The sequence below is a fragment of the Cebus imitator genome, unplaced genomic scaffold (genome assembly GCF_001604975.1).
Source record: "Cebus imitator isolate Cc_AM_T3 unplaced genomic scaffold, Cebus_imitator-1.0 Scaffold133, whole genome shotgun sequence".
Taxonomy (NCBI): Eukaryota; Metazoa; Chordata; class Mammalia; order Primates; family Cebidae; genus Cebus; species Cebus imitator.
The window spans coordinates 2,689,074-2,703,246 of record NW_016107448.1 but is presented as its reverse complement, the minus strand read 5'-3'; the positions used below and the strand labels follow the sequence as shown (position 1 = coordinate 2,703,246).

At 35.2% G+C, this 14,173-nt stretch overlaps 1 protein-coding gene across 1 annotated transcript in view; it reads left to right on the top strand.

Moving 5' to 3' along the window:
• The window catches only part of LOC119473115 (atherin-like), a 177,300-nt gene that overhangs the window by 45,972 nt on the left and 117,155 nt on the right, over positions 1-14,173 (top strand). Inside the window, exon 4 of the mRNA XM_037743043.1 lies at positions 10,725-10,768. The gene's annotated coding sequence lies outside the window, so the exon portion shown is untranslated. The remainder of the gene's footprint in view (positions 1-10,724; positions 10,769-14,173) is intronic.

The following is a 14,173-nucleotide window of genomic DNA, read 5'->3' as shown; positions in this document are numbered from 1 at the left end:
ATCTTGTGCATTCTGTCTTTCTCTTTTTTCCTTCTTGTCCTCTTCTCTCTGTAGCACATTCAATTTTGCCATCTTTACTTCTGCTTCCGTTGCCAGACTGTCAAGGACAGCTGAAGAAAAATCAGATAGACTTGTGGATCAGTGCCATTACACATGTAAGGTTTTTAGCCTCAGCCGAACCTTGAGTACTGCTCAGCAAATCCTTTCCTCTGTCTCCCAGGCAGCTCCCTTTCTCATCTATCATGCTCTTTGTATTTGCATGTGCTTTTCTTTTCCTGAAATACCTTTTAAAAAATTTCTTCTCCAGATAAAGCCTGCTCATCCTTCAAGACAAGACTGGAATGCTAGGTCAATCTATGAAGCTTTCTAGTCTGCCACTTCCTCCTGCCCATCGTCCCCATGTCTTGTCCCCAGCAGAGTTAGCTTCTTTTCTATACAACACAAGAGGCATTGTCATTATTGTTTATGCGTTTCCCACATGCAATTACTGGAGGCCATGTCCATGTCTCATTAATTGTTGTCTTGCCCAGTACTTGGCACATGGTTGGCATTAGTTTAGGCTTGTTTAGTAAATCAATGCCTGTGAATATGGTGCCAGTCTCAAAATGCCGTTTGCAAGAGGAGCGAGAGCCATCATCTTCACATTTGTCACAAATATTTTGCTGTTTATAATTATCATACTGTATTTTAAAGCATCCCACTCTCCCTTGACTGCAGCCATCTATGTAATAAGACCGGGGAAGCTACCGGACTGGGAATCAATGGTACAAACCTATTAAACACATCACTGCGTAGTAATAGCATTAAGTGGTAAACAGATGGAAGGGTCAAGAAATAGTTCAATTGATAATCTAAGTTCCCTACTTTCAGATAGGCAATAAAATACCTTCAGGCAGATAGCTGTCTGCCCTTATTCTTCATCTTTATTTTCTTTTACAAGATTTCTCAGGTTATAGGCTTCTATGATATCTGTGAATCCTCCTGCCACAGTTTGTTAGCATCTGATCTGTAGCTACCACTTACATTAGCTTTCTCTGTTTCCCACCCTTATCATCACTTTCCTTTGCTACTCTCTATTGCCTCCTAACTATGGCCCTCTTCTACATAAAATCTGTAACTCCTTTCAGACCTCATTTTTGTCAGTCACTTGCCAGCTGTTGAAGCAACAGCTGATTTTTGTTATGTAGTGAATGGGTGGGGCCCTTGGCTCACAGCTGCCAAGCTTCTGGTTCTTTTCCCTCACTGCCTTGAAAGCTCAAGTCCCTTATTACGTAAAATAACCCAGCTGCTATCTATCTTGTAACAGGTGATCAGGGAAGACCTTTCTGTAGGATGATTAATAACAAGAGTACTTATGAGAGTAGCTGGATGGTGCCCTACAGAACTTATATCAAGCACTGGGGTGGGGGGGGGTTAGTCCCTGCTATGTTGCTGTACATTAGGGACTCTTAAAAGAGATTTTATGACAAAATTTACAAAAGTTACAGGAGTTGATGATTTGCATGTAGCCAAATTGTTTAGTTTCACCATACATTTAAATTTAGATGTGTTACTTAGGTTGAAACTTAGCAATGTTGGCTTTGAAGACATCCAAGTCTAATGTAAATTTTATTTGTGTGTCTTATTTTTGTTGCATTATAATTTTAATTTTGTCATTTTCCAGCAAAAATGAAGTTAACTATACCCTAAACAACAGATTTATGACAATAAATTTTCCCATATAATATTTGAAGCAAAATGAGGTGTGCGAATGTGTGTGTATATATATATATATGTATATATATATATATATATATAATAAATCTTAGCATATATTCCAAGCCTGAGCCATCCCCCTTGACATATATATATTACATATATTTTAGAATATATATGTGTATATATATATATATATATTCTAAAAAATTTCTCTTCAGAAAAATAACATATATATGGTGGGAAGAGGGATGGCTCAGAATTGGAATAAATGCTAAGATTTACTAGGATTACCGATTGTGTGCTTACAGGATTCACCATATGCTTATAGGAAAGATATTCAATTTTTAATATATAACACAATACAAATTGAATGCTACCACTAATGGATTGTCTTCCAAGCAAACGTGATATGTAATAATATAACAATGTGAGATTAATATTTTTTAAAGAAAGATAAATTATTTTTTCTGTAAATTTTTGTTTCAGGCATTTTTGCCATGAGCATATTGGCTTTCGGACTATGATGAAAAGCAGTCACTTTTTTCCTTTAGCTAAATTCATTTAACCATTAAGGTATCATTTATTTATTGAGTTCTCATAACGTTTCAGATACTGAGCTACATCCTGGGGATAGAGTAGTGGGTACACATAAAGAGCCTTCATTGTATTCTGTTGCAAATAAGAGAGCGCTTTTTATAAATAGAAACTCTGCCGGTATATGTTCTCCTACAGACCAAGATATATATGATAATTCGTGTAATGTAGATTCTATAAACATGCTTAGCTCCTTTCTGAAAATTCTTGGGGCATTCACTTTTTGACAACACAAATTGTATATCTTGGATAAATACGTTATCTGCATAGGTAGTGATGGCAGTTAAAAATATTTCAAATGGCTTATTTTTTACCTTATTTCCATCTATTGCCACGATTCAAACTTGCCCATCCCTCCTCACCCAGAATGGTAATTAGATATTGACTCTTTTCAAGCAAATTTCAGCCCGTTATAAAGGTTTCTAATTAAAGAATAGAAGAATATTTGTGACAGCATTTACCTTCTGTAGTTTTATATTTTTCTACATTTTTTACATTCAAATATATGATTGCCTCTTCCTAACTCCCCTATAATTTATGTTTACCAGAAATTATTATTTTTCTTTCTTAGATATTAAAATGATCCTCAAATGTATCAATAATGTTAAGAATAATAATAGCTATAATTTATAGATCAGGAGCAATTGTCAAGAATGATACCAGAACCATACATTATAGTAGCCACAGAAGTTATCCTGTGATATGTTTCCTTGCTTGTAGAGTTAATAGCAAAGAAACCAACCATATGAACTCCCAACTTATGCCTTGAAGAAATGTAAAACCATTCAAAACAAAATTAATTTGATTTATGTTTTACAGCTATTTTATTTACTCTAGATATCCCTACACAAGAGGAGTATAGTAATTTCATTTGAAGATTTAGAAGGGGGAACTGCTGCTCTATGTGTGAAATGCGGCATTGACTCACTGAATTGAAACATTCTCATTTACTTGTCTTTGCTTCTTTAGCCGTTAGATCAAGTGCTGCGGTAGAGTAATTTAATTTTTTTTTTTTTTTTTTTTTATTTGCATATTTTTTCAGATTTTCTTCTATAGCAGACCCAGGGTGAGTTGTTGAAATGCTTCATTTAAGAAAGTTACATATGACTAAGCATGCCCTAAATTGAAAAGTTAAATTATTGCTTATGTTATATTTCTTTCCAAGTATCGAGTCTGTACTAAACAACTCACGAGCGATTTTATTTTTACTGCCCTAGTCAATTTATTGTTTATTTAAGGTCCTGTAAAGAACAAATTTTATTGCTATTTTATGATCAGCTCAGCTAAATGGCAAATACTGGGTTAATATTATAATATTGACTGTCTTTTGGTATAATCTGACATGATTTATTTGTAGGTTGCTGACAAATGGGATGAAGTTAATGGCTAGAACATTTAGACAAAATCTTAAATGGTTTTAAAATTAGCTATCTTATATTTGTCTAAAATACTTTGTATTCTTTGAGTTACCAATTTTTTTTTAAAAGCACATCTAATCAATTTCAAAGTGAAGAAAAATAGAGTCTGAGCCAGTTTTGAAAATTATTTCTCCTTGAAATGTTCGGAGTGCTGGAATTTATTTTACAATTCCACCTAAGCAGGCTTCTAGACTGAAAGGAAGGGAATGAAGAGTGTCTAAATCTGCTTTAGGAGAGAGCTTGTTTATTGAGCTACACCTCGTTTTCCTTTATCTGTCACTATGTAAATAATAGGTCGAATTTCTTGGTTGGTTGTATTCTACGTGCACAGCATAAAGCTTGAGTCAACTAACTGTAGCAATTTTGATTCTTCTGTAAGCTTTCCTTTTCTTGCTAAGCTCCCTTCTCCATCTAGCCGCCCTGTTTCCAATAGGATGCAAAGAGAATTATGAAGTTTAGACAATTAGAGTCTTCATGTCTATCTTTACATTTATTCATTCAGTCTGGAAATGAAGTACAAGTTTTTTTTTTTTTTTTTTTTTTTTTTCAGGATGAAATAGAAATAGCAGTGAAGTGTACTGTTAGGAATAAATGGATTTCTTTCTCATTTTTGGAGCTTTCAACCTTTTTTTTCGGCAAAGTCTTTCTGTAAAGGTAATACATTCATAATGATTAACTGTCCAACAGCAGTTATCAGAAAACCCAACATATCAGGGGCCTAGACAGTGCAGAAATGCATTTCTCTCTCTTAGAAAGAGAAGTTTAGCAGTAGGCAATGCATGGCTTTATGTTGTCTTCATGATCTGGAGAGACCAAAGCTTCTGCCTCTCCCTCCCTCCTCCTCCTCTTTCTACATTTTGATTCTGGTGTTCATTCTCTGGATCACCTCACATTAAAGGTGGCTTTTGGTGCTACAGCTACCTCATCTACATTCCATATTGCATGAAGGAAATGAAGAAAGCAAACAGGGTAGACAAAAGGAATGCATTTTCTGGCTAATCAGCAGCTTTCTAGGAAATTCCACACAACACTTATGTATCATTAGCTTGAATTTAATAACATGGCCACACCTAGCAGAAAACATTGGGAAATGTAGCCTTTTAACTGAATGTATAATGGATATTATGCACAATTACCAGTCACTGCCATTTTTAATTTCCTGATCTTGAAAATAAGCAAGTGAGTGGCTTTCTCACGGTAGTTTTATGAGGATTGAGGGGGATACTGCATAAATGATTCTTAGGCCTGGAACATAGTAAACATTAGCGTGATTCCTTTTCTAATTCTCATTTCCCTTACCATTACTATAACATTAAAGCAGCAGGAAGTCTCTAGGCTTTATGGACTCTTATGATGATCCACATTAACTTGTGAATTATTTCACTTTTGGGACTAATATGTGCTTTGTTTTGCACTTGGTGTCTCCTTGCATTGTCGCCCTTCTGTAATGCCTTACTCAGTGCTGGGTTGTAAGCATGTTCTGTCTTTATGCCCTATGTAACTAAGAATTGAGGATCAGTCACTCTTTGAAGTGGAGAAAGGTTACCCATAGGGTTGATAAATCTATCCTCCTGAAATCTGGGGGACTACAGATTTCACTGAAGCAACCAATCTACCTGAGGAAGCGAGAAGCTCTTTAGCAAAGAGCATTAAGTGACAGTGAGGAACCAGAGGTGGCCTCAAGTGGGTCACAGTGCTGTTTTCTTGGTAAAGGAGGAATTGGATTGGCTGATCATTGGGGTTCTTCTTTCTTCTTGTATAACATATGATTCTAGTAATTCCATTTTCCTCAGATCTTTGAAGCACACACAGGTTCTTGTGATGCTTGGCGCCTTTTATCTGTAGACTCGATAGCGTTGGGTGATTTGATGGCTTTGAAGGAGCTCTTATAATTGATACTATTTATTTTTGTTACCTAAGATCCTGACTTCTTTGTTTTTCTCTCTTGAATTCTAAGAATTTCAGATTATTCAGATTTGAACCACTTCAAGTAAATATTACCGAAAGATTTAATGATACTTACATGAGTACATTTTTGACATGTATGTTTATGTAAGAACTGCATATTTGTTTTTCTCCCAAATGAGCTGTGTGTTACTAACAGCTGAGAAGTTACAAATAACTCCGGGTAAGTACTGGTTCTGAAATTTGTTACTTCTGTGCTTTTTGTCAGGTTGCTTAAATGCCGAAAGACTTAGTTTCCTCATCTATAAAATGGAAATAGTTATAATAGTTTTTTTTATAGATTAAATGAGAGTGTTAAATAAAATCATAAATATGAAGCATTAACAATGTATCTGGAGCAAGAGATCATTAAAATTATTTTATTACTACTGTTTCCTTTATGGAAATGAACTTAGATGATTAGATAATTTAACCAGAGTGGTAGTCCATTTATCTGTTGCTGTATAACAAACTTCCCAAATCTAATGGAATACAATAACTACTATTTTATTATGCTCACAAATTGTAGAGACAGAATTCTGACAGGGCAGTGAAGGTGAGGGCTTGTCTCTGCTCCATCATGTCTGGGGCCTCAGTGGGGAAGGTTCCAAAGACTGAGTGGGTTGCAAAGGTCTGGGGCCTGGATTGTCTGGAGGCTCTTTCACTCATATGCCTGGTTTCTGGGCTGCCCTGGCCAACGGCTGTGCCTCGCTGGACTGCTGACTAGAGAACCTACACGTGGTCTCCCCATGTGACTTGGACTTCTCCCAGCTGACAGCTGTGTTTGGAAGGGGAACGCTCAGAGAGCAGGTGCATCAGGTGACCAAGAGGAAGCTGCATGGCATTTGATGACCTCATTTCAGACGTCAGATGTCCCATAGCATCACTTTTGCCACAGTCTATTAGTTAAGGAATTCATAGCCCTCCCAGATTCAAGGTGGAAGGACACAGACGTTTAAGACTTCTTGGGATAGTGTCAGGCAACTTGTGGTCATTGCCAGGGCCTGGCTGCTCATTATGGAAGGATGAAAGACAACAAGGAGTAAACATGATTAAGTTTGATTGACTTACTCTAGGATTAAATTTTATAAATTATTGAGAATAATACTTTATAATTATTATTCTCCTAGATTTTCATCTTATTAATCTTGGATCTTCACACTCTCAACTCTAGGATAAGTTTTTTCTTGTTATTTAAAAGGCATTGTGATCCTCAATCATACTTTATTTTTCTTGCAGAAGTTTCTTTTTCTAAAGTTCTTTTTTTTTTTTTTGGAGAAGGAGTTTAACTCTTGTTGCCCAGGCTGGAGTGCATTGGCCTGATCTCAGCTCACTGCAGTGTTCACCTCCCAGGTTCAAGTGATTCTCCTGCCTCAGCTCCCCAAGTAGCTGAGATTACAGATGCCTGTCACCATGCCCAGATAACCTGTATTTTTAGTAGAGAAGGGTTTCACCATGTTGGCCAGGCTGGTCTTGAACCCCTGACCTCAGGTGATCCACCCGCCTCAGCCACCCAAAATGCTGGAATTACAGTCATGAGCCACCGTGTCCAGCCCCTATGGTTCTTATGAGGACTAAATTTGACTATTTTTAAAATGTCTAGATCAGTATCATGCATATAAGTTCATTATGTGTACATTAAATTAAATAACATGTCTGTAGCTCCTTTTAAAAGCTATAAGAAACAACAGGAGGTAAATTATTCTTAACTCAGTATATTATTTACTAATATTGTATCATTAACATCATCATTACACTATTTTGTCAAAAGATTTGAAGAAGTGACTGATAAATGTTTTAAAGTTAGTGTTCATTACAAACAAATAAGTGATTCAAATTTTTGAATGACAGTGAATGAATATTCTTAAAACTTAGTTCTAGAGGCTGTAGTTATAATTGTGTTTCAGATGTAAATGTCTCATTAACTTTCCAAATTAATCCCTGTTATTTGTTTGGAAGTGACAGCGCAATAATATCAAATTCAGCTAATGGCTTGCTTTGTCAGATCACTGTATTTTAGACTCTTGCTAATTTCAGTTCTTTCAAATTAGATGAACTTTTTCTTTTTTGGTCCTGGTAGCCTTATTCAAAATGTGACATTTTGGCACCCAGTAGTTAATGATACTATTTTAACTTTAAAAACAAAAAGGAAATATATTTACATCTAAATGACCATAGTGTCTTCTGCTCATCATCAGGTCTGCTATTTAATTTTTATTTTTATTGACTTCAGACTAGGAATACCTTACGTAGGCTCATATCTGAAAATGATTTGAATATCCAGGGTAGACTTGCCTTTTCTGGATGCTTTTTCTCCTCCGAGTGAGGTGAGGACACTGAGGTTAAGGTGTGTCATGCGTGTATTTTTGGTTACTTATTTTCAGCCTAAGCCAGTTATATGAGAAGCTCTAATGGTTAACTTTGTAAATCATTCAAGAATCTGACTGCTTTCTCAAAACGTACCTGGGCCTTTAGGCAGGAGTCTACAGGTGATTGCGCCTGGATGTTTGCCTAAATATGATTTAGAAAATTGGTTGGAAGCTTTTCTCTTCCCCAGCTGTCAAAAATTAACCTGCCAGAAATTTGCAAACACAGCAAAGTTATGATAATGATTCTGACTCATGCACAGAATTTTCTTTTTAAAAAAATATAAAGCTAGCTATTCCAAATTCCAAAGAATCAGCATTTATTATTTGGTAATTTATTTTTATATTGGCGAATGAGTAGGACATTCATTACCAACCTCCCTGACTGTCTCATACCTGTAGGTTATTGACTCAGTTTACTTATTGGAGGTGAGTAATCAGCATTTTCTTACCCCATTGATAAACATAGGGTCTTACTTGTTGGGAAAAAAAGAGAGGAAAGCCTTTGTATGGAAGACTTACAGCAAGAGGAACGGTTGTCTGATTTCCAAGCAGGCCAGGGAATATACTGTGTTGCAGGATCCCTTGGGTATTCATTAAAGCATCCTGACTGTGTCACAGGGGTGAGAGACAAGAGAGCTGAGACAGGCCTACTTTGTAATATGTATACAACTTTGTTTGTATGTTCAGTTCCATACACACACACACACACACACACACACACACACACATAAAATCCTATATATAATATATAATTATATAGAGAAAATTAAGTATATTTATAGCCTTTCCAATTAATACCATTTGTATTACAACTTACCAAATTTATTTCTGGAATTACTTTGTACTTTGTAATGAAAGTGAGCTTCAAAGGCTTTGACATTTTGCATATAAGTTAGTAAATTGTTACCTCTGTAAGAGTTGCACCAGATGATCTCCAAATGCTTTTGCAGCTCTAAATTCCTATGAATCTGTGAACCAAGATTTTTTTTCCATAAATTGAGCATCTAACTCTATGTTTTTTGGCCTCTGCTTAATTCTGAGTTTAAACATCTTTATGAAAGTACCATACAAACAATCAAGTAGCATTGTCAATAATCAGTAGTTGAGAAAAAGAAAGCTTGCTACTTTGGGCTCTTTTTATATTAACCACTGCTTAAACTCGTTATGTATTATTTATTTTTCAGTTAGAGGAGTTCAGTTACATTCAGCATCTTTGGGTTAGGTCAAGGTGAAAAAGCATTCACCATACAATCCCCAGTTCACTTCTAACCTGTAGAATTGTGAGTCATTTTTTTTTTAGAAGTTTTAAAATGGGAATCATAAACTCAAAAGCCTCATGGGTTAAGTAGGGGTCATTCATGAGTTAGGGATATGGTGTGTAAGTCTTGCCAAATACATTATTTTTAAAGAAACTATTAGTTCAGATTTTTGTTATGAAAGTTTCTACCTTCTTAGTGCTGTTTGAAATTGTTTTAAAATCTTGAACATTGAAAAAGATAAATAAATGAATAAGAATGACATGGCTGTGCATGACCAGGACTCTTCATTCTTTATCTTCTACCTTAAAACCAGGCATGCTCTTCAACTTTATGCTGCTAGATATTCTGTTGTGAATCATTCCCTGTTATAGATCCCTCCTCTTGGGGATTTCCACTTAACTCCCTCACTGCACTGTGTACAAGTGTGAACATGCCTGGAAACTATAATTATCCTTGGATTTTGACAAAAGATCCTTAGTAGTTGTTACCATGCTTATTAACTTCCTGGACAAATTTTTATCTCCTAAATTAACATGAGGTTGACAGGCACCCAGGATGGATACTGATCCTCTGTTCATCTACACACTCAAAACTTACTTTTTAGGACCGATTTTTCTTCCTTGTGGATCAGCTCAGAACCTTTTACATTCTTTTCCAGTTTATTTTTTATCTTTCAGTATCATCCCTGCTGTTGACCTAGTGCACACCATGGCGCCCATGGTTACCTTCATTCTTACCATCTTTTAATTTTTTTAAGTAGAGGCATTTCATAATATGACACTCTTGTACTTTTTAAATCACTGAAAGAATGGGATGGATAATGTATACAAACTAACCCAATTGCAGTATAAATATTATGAACATACATTAGATTAAAGGATGTTGCTTTGGCTCACATTGGAATGATGTTACCTGACTGCTAAATTCATTTGTTTCTGCCAGTCAGGGATGGTTGATATCCCGTTATTCTTGAACACAGACTTGCTCACTTCAGTGAAATTTTTAAGGTGGAAGGTTCTCAAATTAAGAGCTGCTGTCTGAAGCAAACCTTATGGCCAGAAGTTGTAGCATATTCAGACTTATACACTAGAGTTTTTGAAATGATTCAATTGGTCTGCTTATGAAATGGGTTTTGGATTCCTCTTACTAAACATTGGTTTGATTTTATTTCTGTAAAAAAAATTTTTTTCTTCTCCACTGTATGTAGAAGACAGTCATGAGTGAACTTCGCAATTGCCTTGTTAAAACCAGACATGTGCCAAGCTATACATGTCTGATATGTTCTGAAAGAATAAAATTTACGGTTAGAGATATTATTTTTGATTATTCACTCAGAAGGAGACATGCAAATTATTGTCTTATGATGTCATGAAGGTCTATTAAATACATTTATATATAACATCAATGTTATGAAGTTCCATTATTATTATTTTACACAGGAGAAGCCAAGATACAGGAGTGGAAATTACTTGGCCACATCAAACAGGTAGGAAATTAGTCTTGAAAGTTTAACACAAAAAAATCACTCTTAACCACAATCCTGTCTGTGTCTCATTATTTTATTTGAAATAACTCATGGTTAGTGTAGCCAGGGTACAATAAATTGTTTCCTAGCACCATACAAATCAATCCCTAATAAGTTATTATGGAAGCTTTTGTAATAATAGTATAAAGCTCCTCTGTCGATATTTTGAAGAATTTACTGTTTTCCTTTATCGTAAAGTGAATATGCATGTGTCGGCATCAGCCTGCAGTCTTCTGGCTCCTCCCCAATCTTTTAAGTTCCTTCAAAGATTACTGCAGTTATTGGATCTATTTTGCAAGTCCTCTCAAAAAATCTGGTTCTTAGTCAAATGGTCTAGGGGACTGAAATACTTTTTCAGTGAATGAGTGTTTCCCAAAACACATTCTTTAACCATTAGCTTCACTTTTCCTTCTGATAAGTTTTTCTTCTGTTCTTTTCAGTCAGGTGGTCATTCTCTTGACAGAAAATTCTGACTCAACAACTGGTTGTTTGGCTGTTTTAATCATCCTTTTCCTTATTCTTTACCTTTTACACCATTAATCTCAAAGTGTATCCTGCTTCTTTCCTTGTTACCTGCATATTTGAGCATTGATTTAAACCATAGCAGCATTTGTTAGATATTTAGGAATTCCAAAACACATCAGAAACTATCTTCCTGCAAAGCTAACTAGAATTTATGAAAAATCTGAGTTTTTTCTGAACTAGTAACAATAATGCAATAATTATCAATGTTGTTTTTCCTCAATATGAGCCAGTAAAAGGACTTGACGTTTTCAAGAACATCATTTAAATCTTTCAAGATAAAGTTTCAGAGATTAGCATCCATTGTTTGTTTACTTATTTTGTGTGAAGAAATATTGTGAGTTAATGAATACCAAATCAAACAGAGAAAGCACATTTTACTTTTACTTTACCAATGATTCACTTTATGTTAATTTTTACCTTCTATCCAGTATAATCTGGAAATAAAACTGAGTTTATAAACTCTAAGGATGATTGAAGACATACAGGATAAAAATTACATTTTAAAAATGTGGTTAAATTTGCATTGCATTTGGCTAACTGTAGTCTCGTATCCTACTTTTATTGATGGAAAATAATCTGTGCTTTGAAAAACTACATTAATATTTCCTACAAAAGTGCTAAGAGTTTTTTTTTTATTCCCTTTCTTATTTCTTACAATTGAGGTCTTTTAAGCACATGCTTAACATACACACAGAAAATCAAATTTAACACGAATTGAAGCATGAAAGTTATAACATAATATCTCCCAGCTGAACACAGAAGTATGCTGAAAAATCTTAATGTACATTCCACAAAGCCAATGCAAATCTTGCCCATAGTTCTTAGAGGCAGTTTCGTTGTAAAATATATTCCATGATTTTATTTCACCTTTCAATATTTTGAATTCCTCAGGATCAAAATGTGGTATTTCTATTAAATCCATATTCCCAAGTCTATCACTGACACGTTTGCCCTCCTATGAATATCATTGTAGTCTGTGATAGATCACAATGTCAAGAAACTGATCTTGTTTCAATTTTTAACTCCGTTGGAAGAAATAAAAAATTCCATTTGCTTCTAAGTTGTGGAGAGAAGAAAGAAGATAATTATTCAAAACGGTAGCTTCAATATAATATTTATTTATAGTTTCTAATTAGTTCTGTTTGTTATTATTTTTAAAACCACAATAATCCTTTGGTAGCAAGTATATGTTGTGTGGGCCAGTGAACCTATTTGTTTAATTCATAGACAAGATGTGTATTTATGAAGATTAGTGTTCTTTGAACATAGTATTAGACATACTAAATAGGTAGCTTCGGAAGACATTAAATGCATGGTCTGAGTGAAGTTTTTAAAGACAAACATAAATATTAAAGTTCAACTCCTCCCAAAACCCAGTGTGGATGTATTTTGGCAGATATAAGTAACAGTCAAAAGTAAAAATCAAATCAGTTATGATATAATATTAATATGGTATCAGTGATCATTTGTAGTCAGTTTTTACAAACTTGTTAAAGAGTATTTCACTGCAGACTATTTTTTGTTTTATTTTGCTTAATTGAATTAGAGGGGTGTATGTGTGTGCCCCACATTTTAGAAAGGAGGTGCAGCAGTTTGTGTGGAAAATGTGTGTGTGTGTGATCCCAGCTGCCTGATTTCTATCTGAGAGCCAGAAGTAGTGTGTGTATACATCCAGGTTAGGAGTCCCCAAGGTCTTCCTTTGGCTACTTCCAGCCCCCAGCTTCCCTCAGGACTAATATTTTTTAAAGCCTAGTGCAAAGGCCTGTCCCCCACAGACTAAATACTGGTTATCACAAGAGATCTTGCTTGCTAGCTCTGAATGGACTCGTGGACCAGGTCCACTGATAAACTGTAGTTGGAGTTCCAGTAATACAGACCTCCTTCTTATAACAGCAGAAAATCCCCAAATGAGGAGACACTTTGCCCCACAAGTCACCATGGTTTTGGTGCTCATGGTTACTTTCCTTCTGCATTAGAATCCTCTCTATATACAGCTCTTGCAATATTTAGGACCCACCAGCATCCCCTGGAATTCATAAGCCTGTGGTTTATGTTGAATGATGTAATGTGGCTCATGAAGCCTTTGGTCCAGGAGTCCTGGAGTCAAGTTTTGTTCTGCTCCTCTGGGATGAGGGACCTTGGAAACATTGCCTCCCTGATTCTTTCCTTTGTAGAAGGACCCTGCAAATAGCATCTGCCTCTCCTGATGGTTTTGTTAAGTAAATGACCTAATGTCTAGGTGTTTAGGTTTGTGTCAGGCACATACTAAGTGCTCAGTCAGTTATATATTGAATTCAGTGTTTATATAGTCAGTGTACACATTGTATACAATGAAATCAATGAATTATTATGACACTTCTAAGGTGTTGCCTAACCGTGGGAGAGTACACCCAGGGTACTGTTCTTTCTCCTTTATAGCCCCTAGAACTTTAATATCACGGAGTCTATAAACAATAGATAAGTTAGAAAACTCAGCAGTAATCACTTTTCTCATATACATCACAAAAATAAACAAAATAATCTACTTTTAGGAAGCATAATTAGATAATATTGAACATTGCAAATGCAATAAAAATAATCCTTATTTACTTTGCTTCCTTAAACCCCATTATCAAGGTTAAAATATACTAATTTGTCCTTTCCTCTATCTTTCCAAAATTTTAAAGCATTTCCAAATTTGCTTAATTAGCTCTATCATTCCAGGGACGCTTTTCCATCAGTTGAACTTATCTCAAAAATAAATCGTGATATTTGCCAACAAAATCATTCACTCACGTCTTCCCATTGTCACCATGTCTAATAATTAAGAAATAATGAAAAATGGCATGACAATTTAATAGA